Below are 17,989 nucleotides of genomic sequence, written 5' to 3' on the forward strand. Positions count from 1 at the left end.
CTCATAGCAAAATGTGTAGAATAGCAAAACATTTGCTTTCAAACTGAACAAATGGGGAAATCTGAACAAAATATGAGCTATAAAACAGCAAACAAAATAAACTGCCCCATGCCCTCAATGGTGAAAGGCCGGCGGCAGGAGGCGAGATCAGATGGGAACATTCTAGCCAATGAGAGGCCCCAGATGCTTTAGTCTGGCCCTGTCTAGCAGGGTGAGGAGAGAATCCTTTCCACACAGACAGCAGTTATATCTGGTACTCGGGGTCTGTCTGGTCAAGGTCCCTTCTCTGTGGTGAGTACCTGGCCCTCTCCATGGGTTCGGCCGTCCAGGGTCAGTATGGTGTAAATGGACATTGTAGCCTCTGAGTGCTGATCTGGGGTCAGGTGTATTTGTTTAATAGTAATGGGTATGTTTAGGTAACTGGGAAAATAAAACTGATCCGAGACCAGTGCTTAGATGGAGCTGTGGAACTGTGTGTCAGTGCAGCTTTACTGGAGGTGAAATGTCCCCAGTAAAGTGCAGAATGGTGGAGGATCACTTGTACCTTCCTCTTGAGTCCCCTGGTGTGTGTGTGCGTGTGTGTGCGTGTGCGTGTGTGTGTGTGTGTGTGTAACAGCCATTTAATATGCTGGCTGCTGTCCCTGGTTCCACTGACGCCCTGCTGTGGTAGTATTTATAAACTGTTATAGACATTTAATACAGATTGCAGCGCACCTCTCAGCTTTCCCTGCTCTCTTAAATACATCATGTCCTCAGAAACAAACAGACAAGCACATTCATGATACATCTACCCAGAGTTTGAATTATTGAGTCGGCACCTCAAAGTTTCTACTGCTTGAGTACCAGCATCTCTTATAAAATATTCATCCTAAAAAATTGACCCCTGTACAGAAAAATTAAAGAGTATCAACACCTTATCAACCCACTTCAAGAACTGCAGCTAAACAGAATATTCAGATGGAGAATACTGGGGAAGTTGGCTAGATCATGCATGCACGTCTTGCATAGAAAATGGATTAACTAGATTATGCACACACATCTATTCTGTACATACAAATGCCTGGCGAAGCCCCCGATTGCAATGTGCCTCAGAAAGGGTTAACCTTTTCTTTTCCACTAGAAGAGAGAGAGAGAGAGAGAGCGAGAGAGAGAGAGAGAGAGAGAGAGAGAGAGAGAAAGAGAGGAAAAAACAGGCTAAAGGTCAGCCAGCAAGCCTGATTTCAGACACTGACGGGGAATTCCGCACTGTCTTGCCTTTTCAGGATCTTGCCCTTCTTCTGCCAAGTTCATTATGTTCCCTCTTCCCTCTGCTCGCGCTCCCTTCTGCTAGACAGAGTGACAACAAATGAACTTCTGGGAGAAATTGTGGGCTCATCAGAGGCCCAATGAAGGAATATGAAACAGGCATGTCTGTCTCTGACCCTCCGAAAAGAGGGAAGACTCCACCAGGGGAAGATAGTTTTAGTGTCCCCCTACGTGCATTAGATCAGCCAGCCTACTGTGCTCTACAGGAGGGTCCGTCCACCATCCACACAATCCATCCCCAAAAACTGAAAGCTCAGTGCCTCAGTCTTTTCCCCTCTGTTACCCCTATCCATCCTTTCCTCTCCCTCAGCCCCCCCCCCCCCCCCCCCCCCGCACTCACCAGATCTCATTCCCATAATCCTTAGACAGGAAGCTTGTCTTTAGATGTCTGAGCAGGGGGAAGTGTTGATTGGCCTGGGCTGGGCTGACAGGTTGGAGCTGGGACTAGGACTAGGGATTGGGCTGGGGCTATTGGGCTGGGACTATGGGGCTGAGGATAGGGCTCATTGTACTGGGGCTATTGGGATTGGGATGGGTCTGGGGGCTATTGGGATGGGGATGGGTCTGGGAGCTACGTTCTAGTGCTGGGGCTGGTGCTACGTCTATAGAGCTGAGGCTGAGGGACTGGGGCTAGGGCTGGGGCCTGGGCTGGCTGGCCGGGAGCCAGGTTGTTCTGGTGCTCAGCTCCAGTGTGAGCGAAAGAGCATATGATGCATAAGAGGCCGACCCAACAAGGCCCATGGGTGCCGAGGAGCATGGTTCAGATCATACGAGTTATGTGCGGTAGCAAGTGAGCTCCTTCAGTTTTATTACATTGGGGAGGGAGTGATGGAATAGAATAAACTGCATAGATGCCTTAGGACATGTTATATCATGTGGCATTTTAATAGCATTTTCATATCATGAAATAGGATTGACACAGATTGTAAAATGGACATGTATCATCTGGGACTAAAGGGTCAAGTTGTTTTGTCTTATTAGCCAAAAGGCCGTAGTTATGGCTAGTGTAAACAGTATTTCTAAACACTAGATTGAGGAATGATTTAGTTCTCCTCATATGTAATATAACAGTAAATTATTTAGAGGCAAATCATTTAGAAAATATAGAATGGAAGTAATTTACAGTTGCGCTGCATTAGGGCATACTGACTGACCAGTGACCACACCCCAAAGCTCATATCTCTTCAACTTGACTTTCAAATGGTTCATCCCGACACCTTTTGCTTTACCCTCTACATCTGCACATGCACCATTGAAAATAAGGATATCAATTTGCTAACACTTTAGTATAGTCGAATTGCTGCAAAGAAACCACTGCTAAAGTACACCAATACGAATAAGAGACTTGCTTGGGTCAAGAAACAGACCGATGTAAATCTGTCCTTTTGTCTGATGAGTAGAAATGAGAGATTTTTGGTCTTTGTGAGACGCAGAGTAGGTGAACAGATGATCTCTGTGTGTGTGGTTCCCACCGTGAGGCATGTAGTAGGAGGTGTGATGGTGTGGGGGTGCTTTGCTGGTGACACTGTCTGTGATTTATTTAGAATTCAAGGCACACTTAACCAGCATGGCTACCACACGATTCTGCAGCGATACGCCATCCCATCTGGTTTGTGCTTTGGGGTAATTTGTTTTTCAACAGGACAATGAATCAAAACACACCTCCAGGCTGTGTAAGGGCTATTTGATCAAGGAGAGTGATGGAGTGCTGTATCAGATGACCTGGCTGCCACAATCACCTGACCTCAACTCAATTGAGAGGGTTTGGGCTGAGTTGGACCACAGAGTGAAGGAAAACCAGCCAACAAGTGCTCGGCATATGTAGGAACTCTGGCAAGACTGTTGGAAAAGCATTCCTCATGAAGCTGGTTGAGAGAATGCCAAGAGTGTTCAAAGCTGTCATCAAGGAAAAGGGTGGTAACTTTGAAGACGTTGTTTAAAACTTGTTGAGTTTCTACATGATTCCATATGTCTTATTTAATAGTTTTGATGTCTTCACTATTATTCTACAACGTAGAAAATAGTAAAATAAAGAAAAACCCTTGAATGAATAGGTGTGTCCAAACTTTTGACTGGTGCTGTATGTGTTGTTTGGTGTTCACTTGCATTTGTTTGTAGATATAAAGTACAGATAGTGGATAGTACTGAGTGAAAGTCTACACACCACTTGCACAGCTTGCTTTCAACGTAAAAAAAAATATTATAGAAAATGTTCCACATTAATACATTTTTAAACAAAGATGTATTGATTGCGTATGTCTTCACACCCCAGAGTTAATACTTGGTGGTAGCACCTTTGGCAGCCATTACAGCTGTGAATCATTTTTAATACGATTCAACAAACTTTGCAAAACTCTTAGAGCAACATATATCCAATGTTTTTGTCAAAATTGCTCAAGCTCAGTACATTTTGTTGGGAATCATTGATGGACAGCAATATGCAAACATTGTCTAGTTATGTGGAGTGAATGCAATGTTAGGGATCCTCTGTATTTTCAAGTTTTGTTGTGGAATTTGCCAGGATCAAAATAAATATGAAAGGAACAAAGCCCAGGTAAAAAGTTAGAGGAAAAGCTGCCTCAGTCTTCTGAAAACCTAACCCTGGGGTAAAGTTTGACCTTTTCAGTGGGACAATTACACACATTTTAATGCCAAAGGCACACCAGAATGGCTTTCCAAGAGTGGTCATGTGTGGTCCAGTCTCAGTCCTGACTTAAATTTGCTTGAAAATCAGAGACACGGTTTGAATATTGCTGTCCATCAATTGTAGGGGCCCTTAAGAGTTGTGAAAAGTTGGTTGAATCTTTTTCAAAATGATTCATAGCTGTAATGGCTGCCAAAGGAGCTTCCACCAAGTTTTAACTCTGGGGTGTGAAGACATACAAATGTATATTTTTTATTCATTTGAACATTTTTATATTAGTTTTCTTGAAATAGGTTGTGAAGATCGGTAGGGGAAAAAAATCTAATGTGATCCCTTTTTAGATGTAATTTTAAGGCAGCAAAATGTGAAGACTGCAAGGGTTGTGTAGACTTTCCCTAGCAACTGTATATGCATCAGTGTCTGTGTGAGTTATTGTTTTGTGTGTGCATTTAAGGGTGGATATGGTGTCGTGCGGTGTGTGTATATTATGTGTGTGTCCTGTGCTTTGTCTGCCACATCTGCCTATTATTAGCTGCTTGCTCGTTAAATGTTGGGGTAAACCCCTCGTGATGCCAAGGAGTGTACTGTTACCCCTATGGGAATACCTACCATTGTCATCCAAAGCTCCCTGGAATTCTATAGTTCTTATCCTTAAACAACAAAGCCTTAGCCGTACTGACCTAGTAATAGTCCCCAATATTGAGCTTAGAATGACTCCTAAACACATGCAAATGTATTCTGTGCTGTTCCCAATGTTAAGTGCAGACTCAGTAGCCTCGGTTTTTCTAATAACTGTCTTGCCTGGTTCACCAACTACTTTGCAGACAGAGTTCAGTGTGTCAAATCGAGAGGGCATGTTGTCCGGTCCTCTGGCAGTCTCTATGGGGGGTACCACAGGGTTAAATTCTCGGGCCGACTCTTTTCTCTGTATATATCAATGATGTTGCTCTTGCTGCGGGCGATTCCCTGATCCACCTCTACGCAGACGACACCATTCTGTATACTTCTGGCCCTTCTTTGGACACTGTGCTATCTAACCTCCAAACAAGCTTCAATGCCATACAACACTCCTTCCGTGGCCTCCAACTGCTTTTAAACGCTAGTAAAACCAAATGCATGCTTTTCAACTGTACACTGCCTGCACCCGCACGCCCGACTAGCATCACCACCCTGGATGGTTCCGACCTAGAATGTGGACATCTATAAGTACCTAGGTTTCTGGCTAGACTGTAAACTCTCCTTCCAGACTCATATCAAACATCTCCAATCTAAAATCAAATCTAGAGTCGTCTTTCTATTCCGCAACAAAGCCACCTTCATTCACGCTGCCAAACTTACCCTAGTAAAACTGACTATACTACCGATCCTCCTTCGGCGATGTCATCTACAAAATAGCTTCTAATACTCTACTCAGCAAACTGAATGCAGTTTATCACAGTGCCATCCATTTGTTACTAAAGCACCTTATACCACCCACCACTGCGACCTGTATGCTCTAGTCGGCTGGTCCTCGCTACATATTCGTCGCCAGACCCACTGGCTCCAGGTCATCTACAAGTCCATGCTAGGTAAAGCTCCACCTTATCTCAGTTCACTGTTCACGATGGCAACACCCACCCGTAGCACGCGCTCCAGCAGGTGTATCTCACTGATCATCCCTAAAGCCAACACCTCATTTGGCCGCCTTTCCTTCCAGTTCTCTGCTGCCTGTGACTGGAACGAATTGCAAAAATCGCTGAAGTTGTAGACTTTTATCTCCCTCACCAACTTTAAACATCTGCTATCTGAGCAGCTAACCGATCGCTGCAGCTGTACATAGTCCATCGGTAAATAGCCCACCCATTTTACCTACCTCATCACCATACTGTTTATATTTATTTACTTTTCTGCTCTTTTGCACACCAGTATCTCTACCTGCACATGACCATCTGATAATTTATCACTCCAGTGTTAATCTTCTAAATTGTAATTATTCGCCTACCTCCTCATGCCTTTTGCACACAATGTATATAGACTCCTTTTTTTTTCTTTTTCTACTGTGCTATTGACTTTTTTATTGTTTACTCCATGTGTAACTCTGTGTTGTTGTCTGTTCACACTGCTATGCTTTATCTTGGCCAGGTCGCAGTTGTAAATGAGAACTTGTTCTCAACTAGCCTACCTGGTTAAATAAGGGTGAAATAAATAAATAAAAAACATAGTTTCAAAATAACCTGTGTCTGTGATGGTGAAAGAGTATATATTTTGCACGGTAAGGGTTGGTCTTATGTCAAAATTCTTGATTTTTGCTATTGATTGTGACCTAAATAAGTTCCATCCCTGAAATAATGACCAAATAAATAGTTGTGCTATATTACCTTCTGAAAAGTGGTAGAGACATATTGGTATAATAGCTTTTTATAAAAGACAGTTGAAAGAGTTGAATTGTTGATGTCATCTATAGGCTTTATACTGTAAATGTGGAAGTACTATTCTGCATTTCTTATAGCATCAGCACCCTATAGAAATCGCCAGTGAAGATGGCCAAATGACCTCACTTCCTGTTTGGCCAGTGGAAAGACAATTGTATCATTGTTGTACATCCTGCTTGACAGTGATCTGTGTGATATTCTGTACAGCTGTAGGGCATGACAGAATATTTAGGTCCCATTGGATGTGTGTGGAAACCACTGTAAGGATTTTATATTTTGTTAGTTCTATAGATACAGTTACATTCTGTTTGGTGTTTATTGCAAGTGTGGGGTGTGAAGTTTGTGGGGAACGGATTTTTGAGTTTGGGTGCATCTGCTACAGAACTGCAAAATGAATCCAAAATGAATTTGCTTCTTCATGCCCTGCATCTTTGTGTAGAAAAACCTTGCTCGCCTTTCTTGTGTTTTATGGAAATTAAATTATGGCATAATGTCATTTTCGTTATTAGAACAGAGAGACTGTGCATATGAATCAGTCCACTGTTGTCATAGTAACATGAAGCACTAAACCTCTGAGCAGCTGTTATTGCAGGCTTTGAACAGCTGGGGGCTATTGCTGGCAAGGGATTGTGGGAAATGAGTCCTTTGGTCCACCCTGCTCATCTTGACCTTCCTCTTCCAAAGAGGAGAGTTTGTGGATCTTAAAGAGGTCCATCTGGAATATACCAATGTGTACTGAGTCTGTGTACGATTATAGGATATTTAGTGAATATGAATTACCTACATTAACACAATATCTTCTCTGAACATATTTGCCTGAAACTAAAATAAACTGCCTGTACTCCACGTGAATTGTAAAAAAAAAAAAAATTGAGCAAATGAGCTGAATTGTTTCGTAACGCGTGGCCGAAAACAAGTTTGAAGCAGCCGAGCGCATCCCATTATTCGAGAACAAATATTGTACAGGGCTGCGATAAAAACTCACAGGAAGCACAATAACTTGTCATGGGGTAGCACTGCTGCCATGTCCAATTCCTTCAGCTTTAATCAAGTCAAAATGTAACCCGAGAGCAGCGCCCCATCCTCCCACTGTTCAATTTAATGAAGAATTCCTAGACTGGGGGACTGTGTGTGCATGTGTGTGAGTGTGTGTGTGCTAGGCCTGGACTGTTTGCACAAGGCGACATGCCAGACTACTTGAGACTCTGAGACCAAGACAGTGACTGAATGTGGGAAAATCTAACGCTCTCCCCCTCCCCCTCTCCCAAGTCAGAGAGGCCCACTCTCTCCTCTCTGTGTCTGTTTGGGGGCCCAGTCAGCCGACCAGGCTGACAGGCCTTAGTGGGGCTGGTTTGGTGGTCTGCTGCTCCAGGAATGCTAATGCTTCCTCTGTGGTTTGCGAGGAACACAGTGATTAGCCCTCCAGCCCCCGGGGGGGAGCCGCTGCTGCTTCGGCCCGCTTTAATTCACTTTGACGTCAACAGGAAGGCCAGCCCAGGTTGAGCGGCTGGAGAGGAAGGCCACTGCTGGTCCCGGAGCTTAGGGGGAAGCTTCCAGAGGGATTACAGACCAGGCTAAAATGTTTTCTTTGTAGCTGGAGGAAACCTTAGAAATGCCTCCCCTTCCACCTCCCCTGATCTTCCTTCGGTGACTGTTGTGTTGGTGAAGTGAACAACCCAGGCTAGAGGATAGCCCCCCCCCTCCCACAAAAAAAAGCCTACTCTCCTTGTTTACTTTCATGAGCACTGGTCTGAAATGAGTTTATACATTGATGCAAAAGGGTGTATGGTGGAATCCTATCCAGTCATTTAATTAACTTGTTAGTGGTCTTGCAGTGAAGGAAACTATAAAGCCATGTAACTGCTGCAGTATGTACATCCCCCCTCCCCCCGTCTGTTAAATATCCAGTCTCCAAGCTCCCTAGCCTATACCTCACACACAGTCCCAATTGAGCAGTGCAGGTCTTGGTAAACATTCGCTGTTCAGAGCTCCAGTGTTAGCAGGTAGCAGCTGGAGTTGCTAGCCTGCTGGGAAGCCCAGCACACTCCCACTGACAGGATACATGACTAGCCGGTCAAGCGAAAGATCAGGTGTCCAATCCTAAATGGAAGATTGAACTTAAATCGGTTACATGTGCACACTGACTTCCTGCACTGCACCTGAACTCCTTGAAATGAGTCCAGGAGCCTATGGAGGTACTAGGCACAAAGGAATATGTCTAAAAGAGACTAAGGCTACTTGCAGCCAAGATATTCTATATTCGACATATAGAGTTGTGAGACCCTAACGTGGACCCTTCGTGGCCAGAAGTAATTTAGCCATTCATTGTAGCCATTGGTGCTCTGTAGAGTTGATATTTTCTCAGGTTTTCTCTTGTCAATTTACTCGTGACATTCCTGGATTACTCATTATACTAATAAAGTCAGATACATGTTTTCTATTGAACCTTTATTTAACTAGGCCAGTCAGTTAAGAACAACATCTTATTCACAATGACGGCCTAAATCAACAAATATGATAGTTAGTTTAAGAACGATTAAGGGTACAAGACTGTGTACATATCTGTCTGTGTTGGCAAAATCACGACATCTTCCATCGAGCCAAGCGAGGAGAGGCTGCTTGTTGTCATAGTTCCAAGATCAGTCAGAAATGTCTAGCTAACCCTATGCCACTGAAACTGGTGGATCTCAAAACTGAACTTGTATACTCGTTAAGTAGCAATGATATCGTTTGCCACAATTGTCTTTCGACACGATAGATAGGTCGAACCAGTCATGACTATTCAACAAAACAATAAGTCAAGTTTCTTTCCAGCAATTTTCTTAGTTACATGATCGTATAACTAGCAAAGGAGTTTTGAAGTTGAGGGTGCAGTATTTATGAAGTTTGACAATGATGGCGAAAACTAGCTCAAGTACTCATACTAACCGTACTAACCATACTATTTGTGACACTAACCATACTATTTGTGACACTAACCATACTATTTGTGACACTAACCATACTATTTGACTACTACTACAGTACATCGAACTTGCCAGGCAGTATACTAACTTTATGCTATCTAACTAACTACCCAACGTTTATTGACTTGATTATTCAACTCATTCTTAGTGATCATTGTACATTTAATGGACATTGTTAATTCTGGCTATCTACTCTGATTTCAGAGCATTCTCGCGCAGAATAACTGATGAATTTACAAACGGCCGGTGTCTGTACACGTCAGCAAAAAAAGCGTAATTAAATTGTTTCCAGCAGCACAGTTATAGTCACTAATGCTCTGGATAACATGAAAACAGCCTAACTAGCTCTGTTAGGGCGAGTAAAATTGTCAGTGAGGTGTTCTCTCATTTGTGTCTAGAAGTATCTAGCCAACATTAGCCAGTGGTGTAAAGTACTTAAGTAAAACTATTTTAAAGTACTACTTAAGTAGATTTTGGGGTATCTGTACATTAATTTACTCTTTATATTTCTGACAACTTTTACTTTTACTTTAATACATTCCTAAGAAAGTAATGTACTTTTTACTCCATACATTTTCCCTGACACCCAAAATTACATTTTGAATGCTTAGCAGGACAGAAAAATGGTCCAATTTACGCACTTATCAAGAGAACATCCCTGGTCATCCATACTGCCTCTGTTCTGGCGGACTCACTAAACACACACATTTCATTTGTAAATTATGTCTGAGTGTTGGAGTGTGCTCCGGGCTATCTATACATTTAAAAAACAAGAGAATTATTCCATCTGGTTGGCTTAAGAAATGTGGAATTTGAAATGATTTTGTTTTCGAACACAGCTATAGTTCAGCTAGCCAGCTATTTTAGCAAGGGAAAACAAGCTCGGGACAGGATATAGGGTCCGTGCTATCCGGGCTCCTTGGGACGTCCCTACCCCATTGAAGTTGACATTTTAAATGGTTACGTTTAGGGTTAGGTAAGGGATATGGTTAGGGTAATGTAGGGGTTAAGGTTAGCATTAGGTTAGAGACGTCCCACGTATCCCAGATAGCACTTACTCATGATATAGCTGGGCGCACATGCCCACTTGGCTAATTCAGGACATAGATTATAGTTTGTATGCCCTGATATCTGGAGCTGGCAGCGAAATGTTTAATTAAACAATTCAGAGACTGAAACAAAGAAATCAGATGACAAATATTTAAAGAGAGAGAATCGATATACAATTCTGAAATCAGCTGTAACTGTCAGTAGTAAAACAAAGCTTAAAACGATGTTTGAGTGAACCTGATTGCAGAAAATGAATGGTGATGTCGCTTCTAGACACGGTAGATTGCTTCACCTCACCACTCTATTCACACTCATTATATGGCAGTATTTTAATGCCAATAATACTGTAAACATAAGAAAACAACCCAGACCACTATCATTGTGAAATTACTACTTTTCTGATTTTGCCTTATTTTGTGTACAGTATGTTAAAAATGGACTTTAAACATGCATGTTCACTCACACAGCAACATTTCCCTGTTTTTTGCAGACTTTGTGTGGAGGACCGGACACTAAGGCGTGGAAGAGCAGACCACAACAACATTGACTGCTGCTGTGTTGCCGAGGGCAAACTAACTGTAAGTTCTCCCATCACCTTTTCACAGATCTGAAATAGGGAAGTAAGACTTTAAGACTTCTTCACTCAAGTTACTGTTTACATACTATCTGTTTGTTTACAGCACCATTAAACAAGACGTGTATTTAGCGAGAGCCTAAGTGTAGTCTTTAGGCATGTGTTTTATACACATACGCATGACTAACTAATGGGGTGTTAACAACACATCTTAGCAGCACATCTGGTACATCTAATACTGTCAAGCTGCTTCTTCAGATCCAACTCCCAAGTGTTTTTATCGTTCCATGATGAAGGCTAAGACTAAGAGCACACAAAAAGTGTAACTCCTACCTTAAAAAACGACCATGCAAGAGTAGTTACTGTAAGTCTCTTTGATTGACTCAACTCCGTTGCGGTTCGGTTGACCTAGATCGACATCAATCATTTAAGGCCTCTTCCTAATTCCGCAGACTAAGTTGTATTTCCCAATTTGACTTTTTAAGTTGACTTTACTTCTCGCAGGGAGTTTATTGCCCAAAGTTTGGATGCTGCCTTTCCCCCTTCATGTTTTTAATAGCAGTTAGATTCACTCTAAAAACACTATTTGTGTCTTTAATGGTTGAGCTGGCCAGGATGGAATTGACTGGAGTTGATGAGTTCTAAGTGAAGCTGTGGCGAGAGTTCGAGACGAGGGCTTTACTGTGACACTATAATGACAGGCAACAGGGAGGTGAACTCATTTTGTAGTAGGAATAGGATGAGAAGGGGGGGTTGGAGGGCAGAAAGAGAGGGAAGTCTCTTTAATTGAGTGCAAAAGCAGCTGGATATTCCAAGCCATTTCCCGCCACAACAACGGTGCACTGGCACTGCCTGTCTCCATATCCTCCTGGCCCTAATCGCTTCCAGCCGCTGCATCCTCCCTCCCTCCTCTCCTCCCCTGTATGGATTCTTCGGAGCCCTGCCGAGGATTGTTTTACACTTAATTTTGTTAGACCTAACGAGATTTCGCTAATTAAATCTCCTCCTGGCTGGAGCTGCCATCTCACCCTGTCGCGCGGAGTGTTTGTTTGTATAGATCTTTTTAGACTAATAAACATTTTCATTCCAAAGTCGTGGGGAGAGGAGGGAAGGGTTGTGTTGCTCCGGCACTTCTGATAATCCTTATAGGTTTTAACCTAGCATTCTGTGTTAGGGAAGTGGCAGCCATCCGCACCAGGTACCACTGTCTCTCCTCAAGGGAATGGCATCCATGAGATGATAGTCTCTTATGAACACTGTCCATGGCTACCTAGCTCTTTCCCTTCCTGGACATCACCTTGTTATTGTACCAATGAATGGGCAGCGATCATGCAGCTACAGTATATGATCCTGATAAACACAGCTGTCCCCCACAGGAGGTTGCTGAGGGGAGGATGGCTCATAATAATGGCTGGAATGGAGTGAATGGAATGGTATCAAACACATGGAAATCATGTGTTTAAGTTTGATAACCATTCCATTTATTGTGTTCCACCCATCACTATGAACCAGTCCTCCCCAATTACGGTGACACCAACCTCCTGTGCTGCCCACCCAATCCACACCGGTCTGGATGGATTAATATGAAACCTTTAGACATTGCTATATTCTTTCCCGGTATCATGACCAATGATAGAACAATTCTATTGTAACGACCATTGGTGGAAGAAGGTGTGGACCAAAGCACAGCGTGGTACGTGTTCATGATTTTATTAACTGAACACTGAAATACAAAACAACAACGTGAATAAACGAAAAAAAACGAAACAGTCCTGTAAGGTGCAGAAAACACTAAACAGAAAATTAAACACCCACAACCAAAATGGGGAAAACAGGCTACCTAAGTATGATTCTCAATCAGAGACAACGAACGACACCTGCCTCTGATTGAGAACCATACCAGGCCAAACACATAAATACTACATAGAAAAAAGAACATAGACTACCCACCCCAACTCACGCCCTGACCAAACTAACACAAAGACATAATAAAGGAACTAAGGTCAGAACGTGACAGTACCCTCCCCCCAAAGGTGCGGACTCTGGACGCAAAACCTGAACCTATAGGGGAAGGTCTGGTGGGCGTCTGTCCGAGGGGGCGGATCTGGCGTGGGACGTGGACCCCACTCCACCATAGTCTTTGCCCGCTTCTTTGCCCGCTTCAGTGGCACCTTTAGAACGGCAAACCTCGCTGCCGACATCGGACTGGGGACCCTTGCAGCAGGTCCCGAATAGATGGGAGACTCTGGCAGCTCCTGACTGACGGGCGGCTCTGGCAGCTCCTGACTGACGGGCGGCTCTGGCAGCTCCTGACTGACAGGTGGCTCTGGCAGCTCCTGATTGATGGGCAGCTCTGACAGCTCGGGACCGACGAGCGGACCTAGAGGGAGGAGACGGAGAGACCTACAGGAGGCCTGGTGCTTGGAGGAGGCACAGGTTGAACCGGGCTGGTGAATACCACTCTGGTGAATACCACTCGCACCTCTCCCTTAGGCTCAATACCCACATTCGCCCGACAATAAATGTCCCTGTAAGTCCCAGTGTTTAATCTCAAGAAGACTACCTGCATTGTATCTCTATGTGTGTTTTGAGGTTTTAGGGGAAGTGTCACCAGGTGGGGCCAGGTATAAACATAGGCGATGCCTGGGAGGGGCCCTGCCTGAGAGGGGCCCTGCTATGGTGGATGCCCCCTCAGGAGACACTCCCCGACTATTGTAGGAGCACACCGCCCACAATAGACTTGTAGTCTCTCTGCATTGTTGCTTGCCAAAGGCTCCATTGTAACCACCTCCTTCCTCCATTCTCCCACTCCCTGGCTGCATCCCTCTAACTCCCTCTTGGGTTTGGTTCTATCCAGTCCTCTGCCTCCTCTACCCCCATTGTGGAGGGTGTGGGTAGGCTGCTCGGTTCTGGCGGAGGTGCCCCTGGTGAAGGCCTTTGCTTGGTGATCATGTTTCTGCCACCTGTCGCTCAGCTTAGGGAGGGAGGGGGAGGGAGGGAGCCAGGGGAGATGCCCAGGCATCTGGCACCAAGAGGGGCTCGCCATGTGCCAAGAGTACTGGATTCCAATGTTCTCGATTTTTCATTTCATTCAATTCATTTAATTTCTCCAGTGTGAAGTCCGCTGTCTCATTTCTCCCCTTTTTTATCGAGGAGGACAACATAAATGGTGGTAGGGAATTGTATTGTTAGATTTAGCATTAGCATGTGGCCAATGACAAGCATCTCAAAGGTAGATGTTAGTTACAGATAATTTAGCATTGTTGGAATCTAAACTTTGTGTTTTATGTTTAGATGTGTCCTTACAACTGTTTAAGACATGCCATTAGGACTCCCATGAGTTTCTTGTGTACAGTATCCTGTTGACCAAATGGTATCTAACATATGAAGTATCTAACACATGCATAGCAAGGTTAGCATAGAAATTCAGAGATGGAAGCCAACCTCATTAAACAGACTACATCTGAAATGCTCGCTCTCAGATGAGGCAACTAAGGTTATTTTAGATTGAAGAACTTGACACCTCCCACTGTCTTTACAGACAATTAAATAGTGAAGGCTGGCATTTCCAATCCCGCAAGGAAATCCAATATACAGTGCCTTCGGAAAGTATTCAGACCACTCGACTTTTTCCACATTTTGTTACGTTACAGCCTTATTCTAAAATGTATTAAATAGTTTTTTCCTCATCAATCTACACACAATACCCCATAATGACAAAGCAAAAACAGGATTGTAGAAATTTTAGCAAATGTATAAAAAAACCTAAACTGAAATATCACATTTATGTAAGTATTCAGACCCTTTACTCAGTACTTTGAAGCGCCTTTGGCAGCGATTAAAGCCTTGAGGCTTCTTGGGTATGACGCTACAAGCTTGGCACACCTGTATTTGGGGAGTTTCTCCAATTTTTCTCTACATATCCTCTCAAGCTGTCAGGCTGGTTGGGGAGAGACGCTGCACAGCTATTTTCAGGTCTCTCCAGAGATGATTGATCGAGTTCAAGTCCGGGCTCTGATTGGGCCACTCAAGGACATTCCGAGACTTGTTCCGAAGGTACACCTGCATTGTCTTGGCTGTGTGCTTAGGGTCACTGTCCTGTTCGCCCCAGTCTGAGGTTCTGAGTGCTCTGGAACAGGTTTTCATCAATAATCTCTGTACTTTGCCCCGTTCATCTTTCCCTCGATCCTGACTATCCTGACTAGTCTCCCAGTCCCTGCTGCTAAAAAACAGCATCATGCTGCCACCAGCATTCTTTACCGTAGGGATGGTGCCAGGTTTCCTCCAGACGTGACGCTTGGCATATAGGCCAAAGAGTTCAATCTTGGTTTCATCAAACCAGATAATCTTGTTTCTCATGGTCTGAGAGTCCTTTAGGTGCCTTTTCAAACTCCAAGCAGGCTGTCATGTGCCTTTTACTGATGAGTGGCTTCCGCCTGGCCACTCTACCATAAAGGCCTTATTGGTGGAGTGCTGCAGAGATGGTTGTGCTTCTGGAAGGTTCTACCATCTCCACAGAGGAGCTCTGGAGCTCTGTCAGAGTGACCATCGGGTTCTTGGCCACCTCCCTGACCAAGGCCCTTCTCCCCCGATTGCTCAGTTTGGCCAGGTGGCCAACTCTAGGAAGAGTGTTGGTGCTTCCAAACTTCTTCCATTTAAGAATGATGGAGGCCACTGTGCTCTTCAGGACCTTCAATGCTGTAGATATGTTTTTTTCGCCCTTCCCCAGATCTGTGCCTCGACACAATCCTATCTCGGATCTCTACGGACAATTCCTTGGACCTCATGGCTTGGTTTTTGCTCTGACATGCTGTGAATTGGGGAACCTTATATAGACCGGTGTGTGCCTTTCCAAATAATGTCCAATCAATTGAATTTACCACAGGTGGACTCCAATGAAGTTGTAGAAACACCCATTGATGAGGGAAAACTTTTTATTTCATCAGTTTTAGAGTAATGCTGTAACATAACAACATTTGGAAAAAGTCAAGGGGTCTGTATACTGTCCGAATGCACAGTATACCCTAGAGAAACCAATTGAACCGGCACCTCTGTAAATATCATGCCGTATTAGTGGAGAATCTGTGAATCTGTGAGCCTAGGGTGCCGCCTGGGATAAGGGCATTTTCCTAAGAAATTAAACGATTTAGCTGTCATTTCGATAATGGAACGAAAAAATATAATATTTAGACAAAACGGAAAAAGAAAACAAATTGACGTACGCCTATAATATATACTCCTGCAACCTTTTTGAGTTCACCCGTATGCCCTTCATCATTAGCGTTAGCAGCACGCTAGCTACCCCTCCATCTCCCATCCCATCGTTCTTGCCATCTCAACCATCATCCCCCAGTGAAACGCCTTCATCTCCTCACCCTGCTAGCTACCCAACCCTGCTCTCGTTTCCCCACCAACCCAGCAACACTAATTATGTTGATTTAACTTAGCCACAACCCCTTCCTTCCGCCATACCACCATCTGAATGGAAGCTTATTAGTTTGAATATTTTTTTTATTTATTCCCCATTTCTTGGGGCCCCTGTCGGCATATCCAATTACTCTCGCCGCGCGGCTGTAATTGCCTCCATGCCAATGGCCACCAGACAATCGTGCTAAATGAGGTGAGGCCGAGAGGCTGCGAGCCCGACTTCATTAAGAGCTAATGGGATTTTATTGGGGGGACTGAAGACCCAGCTCATCAAAAAGGGACGATGGAAAGAAAACAAAACAGATGGAGAGGAAGAGCCGAAAGACTCTGCAACGTAGCTCCCTGCGTAGGCTGCATGCACTTTTTTTTTTATCCTGGTGAGAAAAAAGAAGCAGCGAAACTCTCTATAATTCGAACCTTGCTATCAACCCCTACCCCATCCCTGTAAAACATATATACAGGAGAAAGAGACAAATGTTGGAGCGTTGTTGAAAGATAAGGCAGGCCTGAAGGGTGGAAGCTTTTATAGGAAGTCTGTGGGCTTCTAGACTTTTTTTTAGTGTTTGACTGATTGTACAATGTTTGTTTTCTTCAGAATGTTTGCATGTCTTTGTTGTTCAAATGTATTCTAGGCTTGAATTATGTAGCACTTAACAATAAAACAAATTTTTTTCACTTGCAATCATCTATCTCTGGGATGTTAAGCAGATCAATACCAAGTCTACAGTTTATGTTTTCATCACCTATGTGTACAATAGATACTAACTAATATATTAACTAATTTCAAAAAGAGTACTGGTGAAACTAACAGACAGATGTTATACCCAGTTAAAGCATTCAAAGTGCTGCACTGAGACTGGGGTAGTGTTCATGCTTCTGTGCAGTGTGGGATATGGCAGTGCTTGATGCACTCAGAAACAAGGAAAGTACTCAACTCAAGAAGAGGGCATGCAAAGTGCTACAAGAATAGCTTTTTCAGCAGCAATGAATGGAGTGGAGATGAGTGAGAGCCAATCACTGCCGATATACAGCAATGTGATGCATCATGTGTTGAGATGTTTTCCAACTCAAACATGTACAGTATACAGTATGTATGTGTTTGGTGGTGATGCCCATGCAATAGATATGAACATGCCCTCGTCTGTCATCAGTCTGCCCTTGGTATGCATGTGAAGCTGGTCCACCATTTTAGAGAACCCCTATAGGAATAGCTATATTGCAGCTTGCAGTTGAGGATCAGTTGCCCATACTTTAATCCTCTACACCATCTTAATGCCACTACGGTTGTCCTGCTGTGGGATTCAGCCCAATGTGCCTTTTGACTCCTCTGTAAGAGGGTCCTGCCAAAATCTATTACACAGTGAATAGTGTTCACCTACAGGAGCATTTAGACCCAGTGTGTAATGTATACTGTGAATTAGCTTCTAATCTGACTTTGCTCCATTCTGTCCCCACTGAGTATTAAGGCTACTAAGTCCATTCACAGGAAGTGAGAAATTGTGATTTGCACAAAAGACAACCCAATTACAAGATGCATCTGTTTGTGGTGAAAAACGACACATTTCATCCTCAAAAGACAATTTAACATTTCAATGTTTCAAATCAAATCAAA

At 43.7% G+C, this 17,989-nt stretch overlaps 1 protein-coding gene across 3 annotated transcripts in view; it reads left to right on the forward strand.

Annotated features, from left to right (window-relative positions):
* Positions 1–17,989, forward strand: part of LOC110537627 (homeobox protein PKNOX2) — an 82,729-nt gene that overhangs the window by 15,550 nt on the left and 49,190 nt on the right. For all 3 annotated transcript variants that reach the window (XM_021623813.3, XM_021623811.3, XM_090192532.1), the window contains exon 2: positions 10,867–10,954. The gene's annotated coding sequence lies outside the window, so the exon portion shown is untranslated. The remainder of the gene's footprint in view (positions 1–10,866; positions 10,955–17,989) is intronic.

Source organism: Oncorhynchus mykiss, chromosome 12, assembly GCF_057628025.1.
Source record: "Oncorhynchus mykiss isolate SJ-2025 chromosome 12, ASM5762802v1, whole genome shotgun sequence".
Taxonomy (NCBI): Eukaryota; Metazoa; Chordata; class Actinopteri; order Salmoniformes; family Salmonidae; genus Oncorhynchus; species Oncorhynchus mykiss.